Here is a 23,022-nt window from a genome sequence, read left to right on the forward strand (position 1 = left end):
TATATAAAGTCCAGGATTTTTAGTTGTACTTAGTGGGAGGAATAGGGAAAAATACATCTACTCCCATATTCCCAGTAACAGAAGTTCCTATTATTATTACTTTTAAATGATGTTTCAGCTAGGTTGTAAAAAATAAAAGGAGGAATAATTAATTAATACAACTGGCAGAGAGCAGAATCTCAGAGAGAAGGAGCAGTGTGTTTTAGAGCACAGGTGTATGAAACTGAAAGCTGGGATGCATGGCCTTGGTGAGAGCAGGAGACTGAAGAGTAGGGAAAGGTCACACTGGGGAAAGCCTTCCTATTGAGCTAAGGGTCTCAGCCTACTTTGCCTCCTCCATATTCTATCCCCATTCTCTTATCTTGTGTGGCTGACCTCCAGCAGGGGCCCCAGGAGGTAAAATCTGGCAATGAGACAGCCAAGTGAAATCTGGATTCTTTTTTTAAAACTTATTATTATTATTTATTTATTTGGTTGTGCCAGGTCTTAGTTGCTGGAGATGGGCTCCTTAGTTGCGGCAGGCGGGCTCCTTAGTTGTGGCATGCAAACTCTTAGTTGCAGCATGCATGTGGGATCTAGTTCACAGAGCAGGGATCGAACCTGGGCCCCGTGCATTGGGAGGGCAGAATCTTAACCACTGCGCCACCAGGGAAGTTCCAAAATCTGGATTCTTAAAGGGCTTCCTGTCTGCCCTAGACACAGAAAGGAAGACTGATGGAGGCTCCTGCGTCCCAGGAGCTGAGCTGGTGCACCCTGAGCTGGCGGACCGGAGCCAGCTGAGCTGAGCTGCGGACTGGAGCCAGGCCAGAACTGCTGGACCATGATCTCTCTCCTTCCCCTCTCAAAAGCCTGGTACATCCATATACATACATAAGCCACAAGCCTGTACTTCATCATTGCATCTGTGGGCCACTGGAAACTGACCGGTAGTCAGAAGACTGCCTCTAACTTGATGTGTGACCTTGAGCACATCATTTTCTCTTTCTGGGCCTCAACTTCCTCATCTATAAGATGGAAATAATGGTAATTCCTGGGCAGCCAACTTCACAGGGCTATTGTGAGGATTAAAGCTGAACTTATGCCAAATGTCCATCAACTGATGAGTGGATAAATAAAATACAATGGAATAGTATTCAGCAGTAAAAAGAAATGAAGTACTGATGCACATTACAACATGGACGAACCTTGAAAACATTACGCTAAGTGAAAGAAGCCAGACACAAAAGGCACACATTTTATGATTTCCCTTTACATGAAATAATCAGAATAGGCAAATCTATAGAGACAGAAAGTAGATTAGTGGTTGCCTGAGGATAGGAGGGAGGCAGGGGAGAGTAGGACTGCTTATGAGTACTGGGTTTCATGTTCAGGTGATGAAGATGCTCTGAAATTGATTGTGATGATGGTTGCCCAACTCTGTGAATGTACTAAAAACCATTGACTTGTACACTTTAAACAAGTGAATTGTATGGTATATGAATTATATCCCAATAAAGCCATTTTTAAAAATAAAAAGAACTAATAACCACAATTACATTAAAATCATAATAATACTCGTAGCTGACTTTTAGTCAGCATTTACCATATGCCTGGCACTTTCCCAAGCACTTCCTACATATTATTTAATTCTTACAAAAACCCTGTTGGTAGGTGTTGTTATCCTTATTTTATTTATTTAAATTTATTTTATTTATTTATTTATTTATTTATTATTTTTGGCTGCATTGGATCTTCGTTGCTGCACGCGGTCTTTAGTTGGGGGCTGCTTTAGTTGGGGCGAGCGGGGGCTACTCTTTGTTGCGGTGCATGGGCTTCTCATTGCGGTGGCTTCTCTTGTTGCGGAGCACCAGCTCTAGGCACACAGGCTTCAGTAGTTGTGGCTCAGGGGCTCTATAGCACAGGCTTAGTAGTTGTGGTGCACAGGCTTATTTGCTCTGTGGCATGTGGGATCTTCCCGGACCAGGGCTCGAACCCGCATCCCCAGCGTTGGCAGGCAGATTCTTAACCACCGCACCACCAGGGAAGCCCTATCCTTCTTTTCTTTTTTTTTTTTTTTTTTTTTTGTGGTATGCGGGCCTTTCACTGTTGTGGCCTCTCCCGTTGCAGAGCACAGGCTCTGGACGCGCAGGCTCAGCGGCCATGGCTCACGGGCCTAGCCGCTCCGTGGCATGTGAGATCTTCCCAGACCAGGGCACGAACCTGTGTGCCCTGCATTGTCAGGCGGACTCTCAACCATTACGCCACCAGGGAAGCCCCTTATCCTTATTTTGTAATTGAAGAAATTGAAGCTCAGAGAGAGACCAGTGCACCTCTTTCGCTCAGTGACATGTGCCACAACAGACCAGGGCAGCCCAGCTGCTGAGACCCCTCTAGGCAGCCCCAGATACTAGAAATGATTGGGCCTGCACGCACTTTAGCCCCACATACGGCTTCAGCTCCCTTCAGGCCACAGGTGTGGAAGCCTGGGGATTTCCATTCATTTCACAAGTATTTATTGAATACCTACTCACTAAACAGGCATCTATGAGAAGCGGGATGGAGTAGTAGTTAAGAACTAGATTGCCTGGGGACTTCCCTGCCGATCCAGTGGTTACGACTCCGCACTCCCAATGCAGGGGGTGTGGGTTCAATCCCTGGTCGGGGAACTAATATCTCTCATGCCACATGCCACATGGCGCGGGCACAAAAGAAAAAAAGAAGAAAGCTAGACTGCCTGGGTTCAAATCTCAGCTGTCCACTTATTACCTTTATAACCTTGGCATATATTATGTTCCTTAACCTCTCTGAACCTAAATGAACATAGTAATGGAGTAGTAATAGCCACCTCATACCTATAACTCATAATTACATGTTATGTATATAAAACACTTAGGACAATGCCTGATACATATAAAAGTGCCAGGTGTGGTCACTACCATTATCATATGCCAGACACTCTGATGTCAGGCACTGGGGAAAGAGGGTTGAATAAGATATAGTCTCTATCTTCATGAATATTATAACCTACCTTATTTATGAATTTATAAATAAACTTTAGTCCTTCAGGGACAAAGGAGCTATATTAATTACAATTAGGTTTGGCTATAAGTTGTAGAAAATCCAAAATAACAATACCTTACAAAAGATAAGTTTATTTCTCCTTCGCAGAAAAGGCCAGAGACAGGCAATTCAAGGCTGGTAGTGTGGGTTTTACAAAGTTGTCGCTTCTTTTTTCTTCCCCATCTTCAGCATGTGAATTCCACCTCACAGTCAAAATTGCTTGCTAAATTTCCAGGTATTCTGCCTGCATTTAAACCAGCGGGAAAGAGGAAAGGACAAAGAATTGGACTTTCCACCCTTTAAGAAAACTTTCTGGGTGTTGCCCATCAAGGTAGACACAGGGATGATGTAAGAAATGACTTGCTGCCTGTGATGGCTAATTTTATATGTCAACTTGACTAGACCACATGGTGCCCCGATATTTGGTCAAACATTCTGAGTGTATCTGTGAGGGTGTTTTGGAGGTGATTAACATTTGAATCAGTTGATTGAATAAAGCAGATTGCCCTCCCTAATGTGGGAGGGCCTCATCCAATCAGTTGAAAGCCTGACTAGACCCAAAAGGCTGACCCTCCCCTGACTAAGAATTCATTCTGCCTGACTGCCTTCAAACTGGGACACCTGTTTTTTCCTGCCTTCAGACTTGAACTGAAACATCAGATCTTCCTGGGTCTTGAGCCTGCCAGCCTTCAGATTGGAACTACATCATTGGCTCTCCTGGGTCTCCAGCTTGCCAATTCACCCTGCAGATCTTGGGACTTGTCAGCCTCCATAATAGTGTGAGCCAATTCCTTATAATAAATCTCGATAGATAGATAGATAGATAGATAGATAGATAGATAGATAGATAGATAGATATAGATAGATGTAGATATAGAGATAGGTATATGGATATATGTATATCTAGATACAGATATTCTATTGGTTCTGTTTCTTTGGAGAACCCTAATGCACTGCTCATCTGTAGAGAATGTGGTTATTATCAAACAGCCTCTGGCAGTTGGCTCCTTCATGCTGCACAGATCCACTTTACTTGGGGTCATACTATCCCATGGTAGCTTGCATCAGGTGACTGAGAGAGTGGGACTATAAAGGCCCAACAATTTGGGCCCAACAAGGTACACTCTGACAGGCAGTAAGTGATACAGAGCTCCCCACTGAGTTGCCTGCAGCTTCACAGTTTGACTTCTTTCTCTGCCCAGTCCTGTTTCTGCACCCTTCTTCTCATAGCTGTTCATTTGTAATGAGTATCTAGCACCCCAAATTCCTTCTCAGCTTCTGACTCCAAAGAACCCAACCTGAAAAACCTATATTACATTACCTCAGCCACATATAAATGCAGAAGCTGGGAAATATAGTCTTTATTCCAGATGGCCTTGTGTCCATTGAAACACAGGGAGTTCCACTACTTGTGAAAAAGAGGGTGCTGTAATAGCTCAGGGGGGCCCAGGGGGGCCCAATGTGGAGTCAAAGTTTCGTAAAGGAGAAGAGGCTCCCTGAGCAGGTAAAGAAGGTTTCAGGCACTTGGAAAATGTAGATTTTTGCTTTGCCACAGCCAAATGAAGTATTTCTGGTTCTGGTTTCCAGTGATGGCAGATAAGTTCAGTCAGACTAACCTTTCATGAATAACAATTACAAATTTTGGAGAAAAAAATTTTTTGTAATTATTTGAAGGCATTGGAGAGTGACCAAAAGTAAGCAAAACTGGAGGTAAGTAACCTTGGAAAACAACTGCAACTAGTGAGATTTGTGAATCTGTGGCGTTTTGCTGAGAGCATTCCCCAACCTACAAGCAGCTCTGGTGGGGAAAAGACACAGCTTTACTGCCTTGAGGTATTAGAGATTAGAGTTTGGGGCTGGCAGAACCACCAGAGTTAGAGGAGAAATCCTGGAAAGCAGAGACTAGCAGGGGGGCATCCCCAACATTTGCATAAAATAATCCCCCCCAATCCTTGTTTGACTGCTAACCTACACATGCATAGGGTTAACACCAGGCAGCCCAGTTTAAAAATAAAGCAGCAGCTAGAAGGTGAAAGAACTGGGTGAGGATATCAGCTTTTGCCTGCTGGAGAGAGGATTTGGAGTTGAAGTCTAGCCAAGCTAGCTTCCTGCAAGAACAAAAACCATTCTTCAAAGGAACATAACAGAATCTAGAATCCTGGGACATATCATTCTTAATGTCCAGTATCTAACGAAAATAGTGGGCAAGTGAAGAAACAGGAAATGTTATAAGTCAGTCAGCAAAATCCCCAAGATGACTCAGATGTTAATTTAATTCAGCTGTTACTAAGTTTCAAAGATGTAAAGAAAATGTATGCAAACGAAATACCACTACATAGCTACTAAAATAGCTAAAATTAAAAAGACAGACAATATGTTAGTGTTGGTGAGGATGTAGAGCAACTGGCACTCATATACATTGCTGGTTGGAGTGTAAAATGGTATAAGCATTTTCAGAAAAGTGTTGGTAGTTTCTTATAAAATTATACTTACCACATAACCCATCCATTCCACGCCTATATTTATCCAAGAGAGCTTTTATTTGAGAAACAAATGTTTACAAAATAGCCTGTACATGAATGTTCACAGAATCTTAATTCATAAGAGCCCCAAACTGAAAACAACACAAATGTACATCAATAGGTGAATGGATTAACACATTGTGGTATATTCATACAGTGGAATACTAAGCAATTACAAGTAACAAACTTTTTTTTAAGTTTTTTTTTTAATATTTATTTGGCTGCGTCGGGTCTTAGTTGCGGCTCACAGGCTCCTTAGTTGCAGCTCACCAGCTCCTTAGTTGTGGCATGCAAACTCTTAGTTGCAGCATGCATGTGGGATCTAGTTCCTGTACCAGGGATCGAACCTGGGCCCCCTGCATTGAGAGTGTGGGGTCTTAACCACTGCGCCACCAGGGAAGTCCCAGTAACAAACTTCTGATCCATAAAATATGTATGAACCTCAAAAACATGATGCTGAACAAAAAAAGCCACACATAAAAAAAGTACATGTTATATTATCCTACTTACATGAAATTCTAAAACAAAATACTAATCTTCATTGATACAAAGCAGATCTGTGGTTGCTTGGGGCCAGGGCAGAAGAGAGACTGACTGCAAAGGGTCATGGGACAAATTTTTGAGGTGATGAAAATGTTCTATGTATTGATTGTAATGATGATTACATGAGTGTATACATTTTCAAAACTCATCAAACTGTAACTTAAAATGGGTTCATTTTCTTATATGCAAATTATATCTCAATAAAGTTTATTTTAATTAAAAAAAGCAAAATAAAGACAATTTCAGATCAATAAAAACAGAAAATCATCACCACCAGATCTGTACTACAAGAAATGCTAAGGAAAGTTCTTCAGACTAAAGGAAAATGACACCAAATAATCCACAGGAAGGGAAATCACCAAAAATAATAAATATGTCAGTATTGTAGGCGGAATAATGACCCATTAAAGACATCCCTGACCTAAACTCCAGAATCTATGAATATGATAGGTTACAAAGGAGAATTAAGATTGAAGATGGAATTAAGGTTGCTGATCAGCTGACCTTGAGATGGAGAGATTATCCTGGATTATGTGACCCAGTGTAGTCACAGATATCCTTATAAGTGGAGGAAGGAGGCAGAAGAGTCAGTGTCAGAGAGCAGATGGCCTCTAGAAGCTGGAAAATGCAAGGAAACAGATTCTGCCCTAGAGCCTCCAGAAAAGAATGCAACCCTTCTGGCATCTTGACGTTAGCCTAATGAGACCCATTTCAGACCTCTGACCTCCAAAACTGTAAGGTAATAAGTTTGTGTTGTTTTATACCACTAAGTTTGGTAACAAATGTGTGTTGTTTTCTTCTCTTAATTTCTTTAACATGCGTATGACATGTTAAAACAAACATTATAGGCTTCCCTGGTGGCGCAGTGGTTGGGAGTCCACCTGCCAATGCAGGGGGCACGGGTTCGTGCCCCGGTCCGGGAGGATCCCACGTGCCGTGGAGTGGCTAGGCCCATGAGCCATGGCCGCTGGGCCCCGCGAGCCACAACTACTGAAGCCTGCGCACCTAGAGCCTGTGCTCTGCAACGAGAGAAGCCACCACAATGAGAAGCCCGCGCACCACAACAAAGAGTAGCCCCCCACTCGCCACAACTAGAGAAAGCCTGCACACAGCAACAAAGACCCAATGCAGCCAAAAATAAATTAAAAATATAATAAATAAATTAAAAACAAACATTATAAACTATATTCTGGGGTTTATGACATATATAGGTATAGTACAGCTGACAACAGTAGCTCAAAGGATTGGGCCAGAGGGGGAAAATGGAACTATACTGTTGCAAGATTCCTGTATTTTATGTGAAATAGTACAATACTTGTTCTATCATCAGTGAGAAAGAGTGTTAAAATCTCCAACTATGATTGTGGGCTTGGTTTTTTTCCCTTTAGTTCTGCCAATTTTTTCTTCATGTAATTTGAAAGCTCATTTTATTAGGTACATATGCATTTTAATTTTTTTCTTTTTTTGCTACACCAGATGGCTTGCAAGATCTTAGTTCCCTGACCAGGGATCAAACCCGGGCCCTGGTCAGTGGAAGTGTAGAGTCCTAACCACTGGACCACCAGTGAATTCCCATACACATTTAAAAATTTTAAGTCATCACGTATTGATCCTTTTATCATTATAAAATGTCCCTCTTTTTCTCTGGTAATACTGCTTGTCTTGAAGTTTATTTTGCCTGATATTAATTTCCAACATTCCTTGGATCAGTCTTTGCATGCTTTATTTTTCCCAAACTTTTACTTTCAACTTATTTTTATCTTTGTATTTAAGTACATCTCTTGTGGAGAGCAACAGTTGGATCTTGCTTTTTTATTCAGATTTGACAGCCTCTGTTTTTTAATTGCAGTATTTAGTGCACTTACATTTAATGTAATTATTGATAAGTTTGGACTTAAGACTGCTATTTGCTATTTATTTTCTATTTGTTTCATCTATTGATAGACCAAGTGGATAAAAATTCACCAAGGAGATAGAAGACTTGACCAATACTATCAACCACCTTAACCTAATTGACATTTATAAAACATTATACCTAGCAACTGCAGAATGCATGTTATTTTCAAGGGGACATGGAACATTCATCTAGATAAGCCATCTTCTGGGCTAGAAAGCAAATCTCAATAATTTTAAAAAATTGAATTCATACAGAGTATATTACCTGGAATTAAATTAGAGATCAATAAAAATAAGCTCTCTATAAAGCCCCAAATATTTGGTAGTTAAGCAATATACTCCTAATTAACTTATGGGCCAAAGAAGAAATAGCAAAGGAAATCATAAAACATATTTAACTGAATAATAAAATACAACATAAAAAAATGTATGAGATGTAGGTAAAGCAGTGCTTAGAGAGTAATGTACAGCTTATATTATTAAAAAAAATAGAGGCTTAAAATCAATGATCTAAGTTTCCACCCAAGAAGCTAGAGAAAGGTGAGCAAATTAAAGTAGAAGGAAAAATAATACCAAAGATTAGAGTAAAATTTGATGAAATAGAAAACAAACAATAGAGAAAATTAATAAGGCCAAAATTTGGTTCTTTAAAAAGATTAAGAAAATGGATAAACTCTGAGCAAGAGTCTATTAATCAAGAATAAAATGGAGCAGGGGAATTCCCTGGTGGTCTAGTGGTTAGGGCTCTGTGCTTGCACTACAGAAGGCACGGGTTCAATCCCTGGTTGGGGAAATAAGATCCCACATGCCGTGCGGCCAAAAATAAATATAAATATAAATTTTGAAAAAAGAATAAAATGGGGCTTCCCTGGTGGCGCAGTGTTTAAGAATTCGCCTGCCATTGCAGGGGACACAAGTTCGAGCCCCGGTCCGGGAAGATCCCACATGCTGCGGAGCAACTAAGCCCATGCGCCACAACTACTGAGCCGGTGTGCCTAGAGCCCATGCTCTGCAACAAGAGAAGCCACCGCAATGAGAAGCCCACGAACCGTAACAAAGAGTAGCCCCCACTCACCGCAACTAGAGAAAGCCCGTGCGCAGCAACGAAGACCCAACGCAGCCAAAAAATAAAATAAATAAATTTATTTTAAAAATAATAATAATGGTAGCCTTTTAAAAAAAGAATAAAGTGGAGCAGCACAAATTATACATATCAGGAATGAAAGAGAAGATGTCACTACAAATCCTACAGACATCAAAGGATAAAAGTGAGTGGATTCTGAGAAGATGATAGTTATGATGGCACACAGTTTTTCAGTCTCTTCAGATCTCCACATAAAAGCTGACCCAACAACTTGAGAGTCAAATTTTTAAAAACATGGACAACATTTACAACAAAATTTGGTGACAAGTTATCTCCACAACCCCAAATTACAAGCAAGTGGGGACAAACCACCAATAGTCACCAGACCTAAATGGGTTTAGCATCTATGCAAGGAGAAAGAAGGAACCAAAGGGATAGTATCTAAGAGAATAAGAACAGGAGAACCCCAAAAGAGTCAAGAGGTGCTTACTGGAATCAAGAGAGGCCAACTGAGAATAGTAAATGAAACTTAGGAGGGATCTGTGGTCTAAAATAGGTGAGTGCAAGGGGCCTGCAGTGAGAAGGACTAAGGGGTTGGAGCAGGTCTGGCACCTATGAACTGTCAAAACCAGCCCATCAGGGCTTCCTTCTAGTAAGCCCTGAGGAGAAATTGCTGGGAATGGAATCCAAGTATAGTAGGATAGGGACAACAGAGACAAAGAAAGAGAAGATGGATACCAACATAGAGGAGAGGAACAGAGCCAGGAAATCCCAGGAAGCAAGCCAGACAAAATAACAGAAGAAGGAGCTCTGTGATGTTATAAAAGCTTTTCTGAACCCTGACTCATTCTTTAAGTTCAAGAAAACTAATTTTGAGCAATAGGAAAGTATCAAGGTCAAATCCCATATAAAGTTATTATTAAAAAATTGTAGGGCTTCCCTGGTGGCGCAGTGGTTGAGAGTCCACCTGCCGATGCAGGGGACACGTGTTCATGCCCCGGTCCAGGAAGATCCCACATGCCGCAGAGCGGCTAGGCCCGTGAGCCATGGCCGCTGAGCCTGCGCGTCCGGAGCCTGTGCTCCGCAACAGGAGAGGCCACAACAGTGAGAGGCCCGCATACCGCAAAAAAAAAAAAAATTGTAAGAATAACATTAATATAGTCAGTGAAAGCACATCACAAAGATGTGCCAGAAAACAGATCAAAACTGCAACCTACTATTTGAAAACAAACGACACTAAGAAAATGATATATGAATGAACAACATAAATCCCAATTAGAAAAACTCAGCACTTGAAGAACCTAGGAGCAGGACAGGAATAAAGACACAGACGTAGAGAATGGACTTGAGGACACAGGGAGGGAGAAGGGTAAGCTGGGACGAAGTGAGAGACTGGCATGGTAACAAAGAGTAGCCCCCACTCACCGCAACTAGAGAAAGCCCGTGCGCAGCAACGAAGACCCAACGCAGCCAAAAAATAAAATAAATAAATTTATTTTAAAAATAATAATAATGGTAGCCTTTTAAAAAAAGAATAAAGTGGAGCAGCACAAATTATACATATCAGGAATGAAAGAGAAGATGTCACTACAAATCCTACAGACATCAAAGGATAAAAGTGAGTGGATTCTGAGAAGATGATAGTTATGATGGCACACAGTTTTTCAGTCTCTTCAGATCTCCACATAAAAGCTGACCCAACAACTTGAGAGTCAAATTTTTAAAAACATGGACAACATTTACAACAAAATTTGGTGACAAGTTATCTCCACAACCCCAAATTACAAGCAAGTGGGGACAAACCACCAATAGTCACCAGACCTAAATGGGTTTAGCATCTATGCAAGGAGAAAGAAGGAACCAAAGGGATAGTATCTAAGAGAATAAGAACAGGAGAACCCCAAAAGAGTCAAGAGGTGCTTACTGGAATCAAGAGAGGCCAACTGAGAATAGTAAATGAAACTTAGGAGGGATCTGTGGTCTAAAATAGGTGAGTGCAAGGGGCCTGCAGTGAGAAGGACTAAGGGGTTGGAGCAGGTCTGGCACCTATGAACTGTCAAAACCAGCCCATCAGGGCTTCCTTCTAGTAAGCCCTGAGGAGAAATTGCTGGGAATGGAATCCAAGTATAGTAGGATAGGGACAACAGAGACAAAGAAAGAGAAGATGGATACCAACATAGAGGAGAGGAACAGAGCCAGGAAATCCCAGGAAGCAAGCCAGACAAAATAACAGAAGAAGGAGCTCTGTGATGTTATAAAAGCTTTTCTGAACCCTGACTCATTCTTTAAGTTCAAGAAAACTAATTTTGAGCAATAGGAAAGTATCAAGGTCAAATCCCATATAAAGTTATTATTAAAAAATTGTAGGGCTTCCCTGGTGGCGCAGTGGTTGAGAGTCCACCTGCCGATGCAGGGGACACGTGTTCATGCCCCGGTCCAGGAAGATCCCACATGCCGCAGAGCGGCTAGGCCCGTGAGCCATGGCCGCTGAGCCTGCGCGTCCGGAGCCTGTGCTCCGCAACAGGAGAGGCCACAACAGTGAGAGGCCCGCATACCGCAAAACTTATAAATTGTTTATTCTGATTAGTGAGTTTTCATGGACAGTCCTACATAGACAGGACTTGACAGCCACTCATACTGCATAACCTAAATGAGCCTTTTCATCATAAAGCCTGGCATGAACTAAAAAATAATAAATGGCCAGCATTACTGAAGTCCAGAATAAAGACGTTGAAATAGTAGTCATAGGACTACTTAATGAATACTTGGCTCTTAAATCAATTTATAGTAAAGTTGGCCCTTGGAGTTTCAGCTTCAGTAAATCTTCTCTGCTGCAAATACAAAGCAATGATAAATAAACACACTAAACCAAAGAAATGCTATTTACAGAGAGAGCAAATATACATATGACATGTGTAGCAACACAATAAGGTAAACATGGCCACAGACCAGAAAAGAGGCAGACATTGGGCCTTCTGAGTTCTGCATCTAAATTTTGGAGTGGTTGTCCAGAGTTGAACCTATGGGGTTTTAGGGACAAAAAGTGCAAAGTGGAGGCTCAGGCTTGCTATCCAAAAGCAAGGATTTGATTGGGCTCTCCATTTATTCAATAATTAATTCAGTAAAGACTCAAGCCCCTATCATGTGTCAGGCACTGTTCTTGTGCTGGGAATGCATTTGTGCAGACACATTATAGTGAAAAGAAGCTCATGGGCTAGCTAGGAGATTCTATCGTGACCGATCCTATAAGACTTGCATTTCGGAGGGTATATGGGGATATATGTATACTTATAGCTGATTCACTCTGTTATACAGCAGAAACTAACACAACATTGTAAAGCAATTATAGTCCAATAAAGATGTTAAAAAAAGGGCTTCCCTGGTGGTGCAGTGGTTGGGAGTCTGCCTGCCAATGCAGGGGACACCGGTTTGAGCCCTGGTCCGGGAAGATCCCACATGCTGCGGAGCAGCTAAGCCCATGCGCCACAACTACTGAGCCTGTGCTCTAGAGCCTGCGAGCCACAACTGCTGAGCCCACGTGCCACAACTGCTGAAGCCCATGTGCCTAGAGCCCGTACTCCGCATCAGGAGAAGCCACTGCAATGAGAAGCCTGAGCACCGCAACAAAGAGTGGACCCCGCTTGCCACAGCTAGAGAAAGCCCACACGCAGCAACAAAGACCCAACTCAGCCATAAATAAATAAATAAATAAATAAATTACAAAAAAAGGAAAGAAAAGAGGAAAAACTCAGCACTATCTCAGGCAAATAACATTCAAATCTTTTTAAAAAATATAAATTTATTTATTTATTATTGGCTGCATTGTGTCTTCGTTGTGGTGCGTGGGCTTCTCATTGCGGCTTCTCTTGTTGTGAAGCACAGGCTATAGGCACGCGGGCTTCAGTAGTTGTGGCACGTGGGCTCAGTAGTTGTGGCTCGCGGGCTCTAGAGCACAGGCTCAGTAGTTGTGGCACACAGGCTTAGTTGCTCCGCAGCATGTGGGATCTTCCCAGACCAGGGCTCGAATCCGTGTGCCCTGCATTGGCAGGTGGATTCTTAACCACTGTGCCACCAGGGAAGACCCCGTTGAAATCTTTTGACCTGAATCTCTTGCCTCACCCAGCATACTAAAAAATTGACAGTGGTCCTAGTGCCTTTCCTATCAAATCTAAAATTTGATCTTCCTTCAATCTTAAAATGTCTTTACTTTGGTGCCCCCGCTTTAAGCAAGCCAGTATGCTTTTTTTTAATCCCACCATTCCTTGCTTCCAAGGCCATGTTATATATCCTATGATGTCCCTACCCTCTTGGCCAATTGTTCCTAGCCAAATGCACAAATCAGGTCTCCCTGAGCAATTCTTTCCAAACTTAGTCCCCATCCCATTCAGATGATATATTTATTTGTTTTCAAATGTATGTGTACTTGTTTTCAGCACCAAACTATATTCCTAAGGTATGCTGGCATCTGCTCAGGGGCTCCCTATACTGGACTCAAGAAAAAAATCAGTTATTATCTAAGTCAGGGGATTCCAATCAACTGGTCAAGTTTAAGACATGATTAGTTGAAGCTACTGATGGTCACACTCTTGAAAATATGTCTCTCTTTAATACCTTTCCCTAGTTCTTGCACATGAGCTCTCATTTATTCCTCCTATAGAACCATTTATTTGTGATATATTAGTATAAGTGTGTGCTCAAATAAGTTTGGAAAACAATACTTGCTCTATATCATGTCCTTTTTAAAATGTTGATAAATAACAATATATGTTTCATATAATAAAAAAAACAGAAAAACTCAGAAATGAGGTGACAGGTCTCAGGAAAGAATTAGAAATGAAAGAAAAAAATCATTTTAGAAATGAAGACCAAACTAGAAAGTACACAACAGCAAATAAACACAATAGATAATGCCTTAAATAAATAAAACGGAAAAGAAAAAATTTTAAATCAAAAAGAAATGAAGAAAGGTAAAAAGGATTTGAAAGACAATGACCAATACTGAAAATAGGCAAAGAAGACTAAAATATAGATAGATAGACAGTTAGATAGATAGATAGAGAGATAGAGTCCCTGAAGAAGAAAACAAAAACACGGGAACAGAACAAACACTAAAAACTATTGAAGAAAATTTTCCTGAAATAAAGAAAAATTTGAAGCTACACATTCAAAGATCATACTTCAAAGCTGAGAATATAGTCCCCAAATGACCAGCACCAAGACATTCTAATAAAATGACTGAACTTTAAAGAAAAAAATACTTTGGGCATCTAAAAAAATACACACACAACACATGACTTAGAACGGAAGATTAGATTATCGTTACACTTTTCAAATACTTTATGAATGAAGTAACACATTTAAGAGACTCAAGAAAGTAAAGTGTGAACCTAGCAAAAGACTTAATAAGTATAAAGGGCACAAACTTATCAACATGTAAGATCTCAGACAATACTGTTCCCGAGGGCTTTTCCTGGGGAATCTAGTAGAAAACCAACTTCAGACAACCAAAATGAGTAGAGTGACTTAAGGACTGGAGGTGAATATTATAAGATTACTTGTAGAACTGAAACTACATAGGGGCTAAGAAGAAAAAAGAGTATAGCATATCATGACTATATAACCTGACAATGTAGTGAATATTCACTACAGAGTTGTTTAATGAGGTGGAGAATGGCAAGTGCATTTGCAAAATACTTTTTAAATGTTTTCAGTAATCATATTGGTGGTAGTATTAATATTGTTATTCTGAGAGTGCTTTGTGTATGAGATAAAAGAAATGAGTAATTATGGACTATTCTAATTCTATCATCTCCTGTGTCCTTAAAAACTAAGATTCTCAGTATGGAAGAAAGGAGCCAGAGAAGAGATTAAGTAAAAGTTCTTGAGTCTTTAATTTGAATTGAAAGTATCACTATGTACTCCTGAATTATTTTAGTGTGTGTATGTGTGTGTACTATATATATAGTCTATCCACTGAATCTGTAGTTCTGTTCACTGAAAAGGCCTGGCGGTGGTCTTGAAATATAATTTCTTACTTAAAAAACTGAAGGCTTCTTAGAGAAATGGTTGATTGCAGTCTGGGCAAGACGTATAGAAGATGACCCAGGAATATTTTGTCAAACCAAACAGTAAGGAAAGCTATCAAAGATTACTAGAGTCGGGACCTCCCTGGTGGCACAGTGGTTAAGAATCTGCCTGCCAATGCAGGGGACATGGGTTTGAGCCCTGGTCTGGGAAGATCCCACATGTCACGGAGTAACTAAGCCTGTGTGCCACAACTACTGAGCCTGCGCTCTAGAGCCCACAAGCCACAACTACTGAGCCCGCGTGCTACAACTACTGAAGCCCGCTCGTCTGGAGCCCATGCTCCACAACAAGAGAAGCCACCTCAATGAGAAGCCCATGCACCGCAACAAGGAGTAGCCCCCCCTCACCGCAACTAGAGAAAGCCCAAAAGCCCACGCACAGCAAAGAAGACCCAACGCAGCCAAAAAAAAAAAAAAAAAAATGACTAGAGTCACGTCAAAAGAACCAAGGAGCCGGCTTAATGAGACTCCACTGGCCAAAGTTGGGGCACTTGGCAGTTCGATAATGACAACAATTCTAATTGATGATTGAAACCCATCAAATATATATAAATCCATAGGTTCATAATGATATATATATTTTTCATATTGGTATTTTTTTAAGTGGTCAACTTTGGAGGATGATAGGGATTCAATTCATTATCTTCAAAACTGGTGAAAAAAGAATCAACATTTATTCTGCCTTTCCTATGTGAACCGTACCCTCAGAAATCAAATAGTAGATAAGAGGATGTTTCTCTTTATGAAAGTATTGTAGAATTAATGGCATCCTCAACGAATAAATGGCTACAGGTAATAAACATCAACACCTGAAAAAAATTGTAAGCATAGAGACTGGATTTATATGCTTCTTAGAGTCTTGCCAAAGTGATCAAATCTGAGTCTGATTCAGCCTCTGGATCCAGCTGCCAATTTGCAGGAAATATTGAGAACACAGGAACATTCAGAACTGCATTATGAGTACGTAATCAGCAAAATCCAGACTGTGGTAAACTCTACACTTCAAATGGCCCAGGTTGTTCAACAAATAAATTGTAAGGAATTAAGAAAGGGATGAAAGGGGGACTTTAAGAGACTTAAAAAGACATCAAATGTACTAAGTGAAGTAAGTCAGACAGAGAAAGACAAATATCATATGATATCACTCATTTGGAATCTAATTTTTTAAAAAATGACACAAGTGAACTTATTTATAGAACAGAAACAGACTTACAGATATCGAAAAAAAACTTATGGTTACCAAAGGGGAGACGTGTTGGGGAGGGGTAAATCAGGAGCTTGGGATTAACATATACATACTGTGTTGGTTGTCTAAGATAGACAACTAACAAAGACCCACTGTATAGCACAGGGAACTCTACTCAGTATTCTGTGATCAGCTATATGAGAAAAGAATCTGAAAAAGAATAAATATATGTATATGTATAACTGAATCACTTTGCTGTACACCTGAAACTAACACAACATTGTAAATCAACTACACTCCCAAATGTTTTCAAGTGGACAAGACTATAGTATCTAAGGATGTCCATTTGGATGATAAAGATATAAAATAAAATACAAAGAAGTGAATACTGTAATCAGGAAATGGTTGCTTATCAGCAGAAGAAGGGGATTATAATTGGGATGGGGCACATGGACAGGACTTCTGGGTGGGTTCTAGTTCTTAACATGGCAGTGGTTATAGGAGTGTTTGCCTTAGAATAATTCATTAAGCCTTACATTTGTTTTGTGTGTTTTCTACACTTGTGCTTTATTTTACAATGAATACTTTTTAAAAGAATAGCAAGGTGCTCGCTTTGGCAGCACATATACTAAAATTGGAACGATACAGAGAAGATTAGCATGGCCCCGCCCAAGGACGACACGCAAATTTGTGAAGCGTTCCATATTTTTTGATGATCCATGTACCAAAAAAAAAAAAAAAAAAGAATAGCAAGGCAGTATTATGAACAAATTCATGCCAATAAATTCAACAACTTAATTGAAACAAATTCTTTGAAAAACACAACTTACCAAAACTAACTCAAAATGAAATTAAAAGTTGGAATAGCTCTATATGTATCACAGAAATTGAATTTGTTAAAAACCTCCCCCACAAGGAAAACTCCAAGCCCGTATTATTTCACCGATGAATTCTATCAAATACTCAATAAAATAAAATAAAATAAAAAGACATCAGGGCTTCCCTGGTGGCGCTGTGGTTGAGAGTCCGCCCGCCGATGCAGGGGACACGGGTTCGTGCCCCGGTCCGGGAAGATCCCACATGTCGCGGAGCGGCTAGGCCTGTGAGCCATGGCCGCTGAGCCTGCGCGTCCGGAGCCTGTGCTCCGCAACAGGAGAGGCCACAACAGTGAGAGGCCCGCGTACCGCAAAAAAAAAAAAAAAAAAAAAAGACATCAAATGTTTTCAAGTGGACAAGACTATAGTATCTAAGGATGTCCATTTGGATGATAAAGATATAAAATAAAATACAAAGAAGTGAATACTGTAATCAGGAAATGGTTGCTTATCAGCAGAAGAAGGGGATTATAATTGGGATGGGGCACATGGACAGGACTTCTGGGTGGGTTCTAGTTCTTAACATGGCAGTGGTTATAGGAGTGTTTGCCTTAGAATAATTCATTAAGCCTTACATTTGTTTTGTGTGTTTTCTACACTTGTGCTTTATTTTACAATGAATACTTTTTAAAAGAATAGCAAGGTGCTCGCTTTGGCAGCACATATACTAAAATTGGAACGATACAGAGAAGATTAGCATGGCCCCGCCCAAGGACGACACGCAAATTTGTGAAGCGTTCCATATTTTTTGATGATCCATGTACCAAAAAAAAAAAAAAAAAAGAATAGCAAGGCAGTATTATGAACAAATTCATGCCAATAAATTCAACAACTTAATTGAAACAAATTCTTTGAAAAACACAACTTACCAAAACTAACTCAAAATGAAATTAAAAGTTGGAATAGCTCTATATGTATCACAGAAATTGAATTTGTTAAAAACCTCCCCCACAAGGAAAACTCCAAGCCCGTATTATTTCACCGATGAATTCTATCAAATACTGAACAATGCTACCAATCTTACACAGATGCTTTCAGAAGACAAAGAAGGAGGAAACACTTCCTAACTTCTTTTAAGAGGCCAGCATAATCCTGATACTAAATTAAAAAAAAAGTTTATCAGAAAATTGAATAGTTATATTTTATTATATTGAGGGATTACTAATTTTAGGTGCCATAATGGTAATAAAATTCCTTATCTTTTAGAGGTACAAACTAAAACATTACAAATGAACTGGAATCATATCTAGTTTTGCTTCAAAATAATCTTGGTTAGGGGGAGAGTAGCTGAGGGAATAAATAAACCAAGATTGGCCAGAGTTGATAATTACTGAAGCTGGGTGATGGATGCATGGAAATTCATTATACTATCTTCTCTACTATTGTTTACACTCAAGATTTTTTATAATATAAAACAAAAATAACTACAAATGATTAAAAGACATTGAATAAATAAAAGCTATAAGTTCACAACAATAATTTAAGGAGAAAGCGAAACAAAACAAAATCATTGAACACCAAGTTACTAGAACATCAACTTACTACTTTGAAAGGGATAAATAAGGGAAGAGATTTAAGCATTTATCTTGCCATTCTGGTCTGAACTTTATTTCAGGGTAACCAGATGGTCCTGGAGGATGTGAAAATGTTTTTCTGTACAAAATTAGAACTAATAAAAGAAAAAATAATAGCATTAGGAAATCATCATTTTGTAATTGCTAGTGAAATAACCAATTAATAAAATGGTCATTAATGGATGGTAAAACAATTTGGTGAAAAGTTGACAGGGAACTTTATGATGCAGGATCAGGCTATCACCACCTGAAAATGGAAGGAGCCTGGGACCTGAAATGGGCAGTGAAGGAGAGCCGTACAACCAAGAATACCTGTGCTCCTGTGTAAGTGAAAAATAAATCTTTATTGTGTTAAATTACTGTAATATGGGGCAATTCATTATAAAGGCTGGCTTGCTATTTATATATATTAAAACACATAAGCACATAATTATTTATATTTTCAAAGATACATATATATCCAAACACATACTGAACACATTAACGTGTATGCCTGGGTCAGGGAGGAATGACAATAGGGATCAGGGATTAAAAAAAGATCAAACAAAAAGAGACTTAGTATCAACAGATGATGAGAGTTCACCCCGCTCTGAGGAGCATGGTTTAACTATTAAGGAATAAAAAGATAATAATTTAAAAGAGAGACAACTAATCTACCCTTTCTAGAGAGAGCCCAGGCTAGTTAGCTGGTAATTACCTTCTGCCTTGAGGGGGAGCACAGAATGGTCATGGAGAGGAGGCAGTGTTGAAGACAGAGCCTGTTAGAACCCTCCACCGTGTTCATCAGGGACGTCTCAGGCCTGAAAAGTTCCCTAAACTGAGAATTTCTCCCAAGTCTGACCTTCACTCTCAGCTCTCCTTGGTAGTGAAGATGCAGGAGGCACTTGCCATTCTCCAGACATGGGGCCTGGGCCTGGCTAGCTCCCCTTGGCACCACCTCTCACTCCAGGCCAAAGGAGGCTAGACAAAGCATAGAGGCTCCTTCTGGGTGTGGATGCATCCTCCCACCCACCCTCCATCTCTGCTTGTGGAAGGCTGAATAGTGGTCCTTCCTCCAACGATATTCAAGTCCTAATCCCCAGAATCTGAGAATATTTTACCTTATATGGCAAAAAGGACTTGGAAGATATGGTTAAATTAGGGATCTTGAGATGGGGAAGATGATCCTGGATTATCCCACTGGGCCCAATGTAAGCACAAGGATATGTAATCACAAAGAAATCCTCCTAAAAGGAGACAGAATTAGAGAAAGATGTAAGAATGGAAGCAGAGGTCAGAGAGGAGAAATACTATGCTGCTAGCTTTGAAGATGGAGGAAGGGGCCATGAGCCAAGGAATGCAAACGGCCTCCAGAAGCTAGAAAAGGCAAATAAATGGATTGCCCCCTAGAGTCTCCAGAAGAGACTCTCCAGAAGAGCCCTGCCAACACCTTAACTTTTAACTTAACCCAATGAAATTGATTTCGGACTTGTGACCTCCAGAACTGTAAGATAACACATTTGTGCTGTTTTAAGCCGTTAAGTTTGTGGTAGCTTGTCACAGCAGCAATAGGAAACATGTACACTGGCCCTGCTGCTGGGCAGCATAACCTGTTCTCCTAGAAGCGTAAGGTCTGTGGGAGAGGGGAGTGGGGAATCAGAGAAGACTTCCTGGAAGCCCCTGCAGTCAGACTGACGTAGGTTCCTACCATAGTTCACTTATGATCTGTTAATAATGCATTGTTTACAGTGTTGCTAAGAATTAAATGGAATAATACTTTAAATTACCTATTACTACCTAATTAACCACTTTTTAAATTATAAGTCACATCTCTTCGTGGGTTTACATTCATTCCTCCATTCATTCAACAGGTGTCACTGAACATCCAGTATGTGCCTGGCACCATGCAGAGTGAGCCTGCATCCAATGCAAGATCCAAGCATTTCTCACCTATGCTGCCACTGAGCTTCCAGTCAGTCCAGTGCTCAAGTTCACCACTCCATCCTAAATGCAGGCTCTTACACTTGCCCATTCACATGGTCTCATCTCCCTGGTGGACTCATCCCAGCCAGCACTACCCCTTATACTCCCAGGCACTGTTTCTGCAGCTGCCAAGAGCTCTGTCATCTCTGCCTTTACCCCGAGCCCTGACAAGTCCCCAGCCCACTTGGAGGATAGTATGTTCCCTCTGATCATATCTTCAATCCTCCATTTTCATCCCATTCTCTTTTGTCTCTCTGCATCTCTCTCCCTTTTCACCCTTTTCTTCTTTGAGCTCCTAAACAGGTCCTCCTCATAACCCGGAAAGGTCTAAACTAACAGGAGAGCTAAGCCTTAAACAGTCCAGAGGCAGGTAGGAGGGACCAAGAATGTGTGCTTACCAGGGTTCCTGGGCTTCTCTAGTAGTGAAATGGAGTCTAATGTATTGAGACGGGATGTCCAGGCAACCTGGAGTTCCCAGGCAGCCCCACTCACCCACCTCTGCAACCCCTCAATACCCTCAGATGCCAGTCCAACTGAGCTGTAATCCCCTGCTTTTGGAGCTCCCCAACTCCACAGGACCCAGCTGGATTTCTTTATCTCTCATCCCCCACCCCTATCCCCTGCTTCTCACGTCCAGGTCTGGAATGTTGAATTCTGCCCCCATGATGTCTGGGCCTACTCGCCCTACCTTCCCAGAAAAATAGTTGGTCCAAGATTGATCTTCCTTATATCTGTGGTCCATATTAATGCACCCTTTATCCAATCCTGGTCCAAGGGTCTCTTTCCTCAGAGCCTGTGGCTCTTTCTCTAAATACCGAGCTGCCTCTCTAGGGTGGGGTAAGAACCTATTAAAACAGGGAGAAAATTGCTTTCAGATCCTTTGGGCTTGGGTAGTGACAGCGTGGGGTGGGGAAACAGTCTGGCCAAGTGATGGAATTGTGGGTGGACAGGCAGGCAGGCAGGCAGGCAATCTGGGTTCTTTAACCTGAGCATTGTCACAGATTTACCATGGGTGACACTGGTAAAGTCTCTGCTTTCTGTAGGACTGTCTCTCTAACCTGTCTGTGCAATGAGAGGGCTGGTCTTCCTTAAGGCTATATTTGAGCCTGAAGGTTTCACCCAGCTATTCCAGCAATGGTGCATAATGGTCACAAGAGGGCGGACAACCTCTTCAGCTCAGAAGTTTGTAGATTAAATGAATAAGCAAGCTTTGAAAAGGAATACAAGAGTTCCAAGTGGAAAGGTAGTTACCCATAAGTCACCACAAAATAGCAACAGAGTCAGGGTATTGGGAAAGGGTATTTGAATTCCCAGCCTGAGGGGAGGTCAGGAGCCCCAAGACCCAGAGGGGTAAGGAGAGGGCTGGTGGGCAGCAAAGAAGAGACTTATGGATATTCTTTAGAGATTTCAATCACTTTGAGAGGAGAGGAGGAAATGTATTGCCCCAAAAGGATTGGGGTGGGGGGTTGCAGAACCAGACTTGAGGAGTTTAGGGGAACTGGAGATAATCAACTTGGCTTCTGTCCCTTCCTCAGCATAGAATGAAAAGTAGAGAAACTGCAGGAGTTATTCCAGGATTTGAGGAAGACTCCTCCAACTCACGAGGGCACAGCAAATAGGCAAGGATCACCTGACATCCTTTTTTCTCCTTTTTGCCTTCCAATAATCTAGTTTCAGGGCCCAGGAAAGACAGGGACCAACATAGGGGCAGTTACCTGGGGTTCAAAGGGTTAACCTCCAATAATTCATACTGTGACATCCGCCACAGCCTTTGTCCCCACCCTCTCTCTGGGCCTGTCCCCTCCCTGAGCCCCAGGTTGGCAGGTTCCCTGAGTCTCTCCTTTGGTGTAATTCACTAGGGCCCTGGGACCCAGGCCCAGAGCCAGTGCTCTGCTCCCTGTGCAGGTCCGGGGAGTCTAAAGCTTGCTCTAAGGGAGGAAGGAAAGCAGCCTTTCCCTCCTACTCTCCCCCCTCCCAGGATGTGGGCCCTAGGACCAAAGAGCCTCTGTCTTTCTCTGCCACACCCCCCATTGTAACCCAGACAAGGGGATTCCTTGTGTCCTGGCCTCAGGCAGGCATCCTAGTAACCAAATGGTGGAAGGTCTGGGGCAGGATGGGGGCAGGGGAATCACAGGATCTGAGAAGATACCTCCCCCTTTCGGAGATTCTGGTACACCCCAAGCTTCTCCTCCCTCTGGCTCCCATCAGCGCTGGAGAGAGAAGGCTGAGGGGCTCATCTGCATATAAAAGGTCTG

General features: G+C 41.3%; 2 non-coding genes across 2 annotated transcripts; both read left to right on the top strand.

The window, feature by feature from the left end:
* The first annotated feature begins 16,960 nt into the window (after positions 1-16,960).
* On the top strand, positions 16,961-17,066 carry LOC112063900 (U6 spliceosomal RNA). Its single transcript, XR_002891246.1, has one exon. It is a non-coding gene; the product is annotated as a U6 spliceosomal RNA (small nuclear RNA).
* An 808-nt stretch (positions 17,067-17,874) lies between these two features.
* Positions 17,875-17,980, top strand: LOC112063901 (U6 spliceosomal RNA). Its single transcript, XR_002891247.1, has one exon. It is a non-coding gene; the product is annotated as a U6 spliceosomal RNA (small nuclear RNA).
* The last annotated feature ends 5,042 nt before the right edge of the window (positions 17,981-23,022 follow it).

Source organism: Physeter macrocephalus, chromosome 4, assembly GCF_002837175.3.
Source record: "Physeter macrocephalus isolate SW-GA chromosome 4, ASM283717v5, whole genome shotgun sequence".
NCBI lineage: Eukaryota > Metazoa > Chordata > Mammalia > Artiodactyla > Physeteridae > Physeter > Physeter macrocephalus.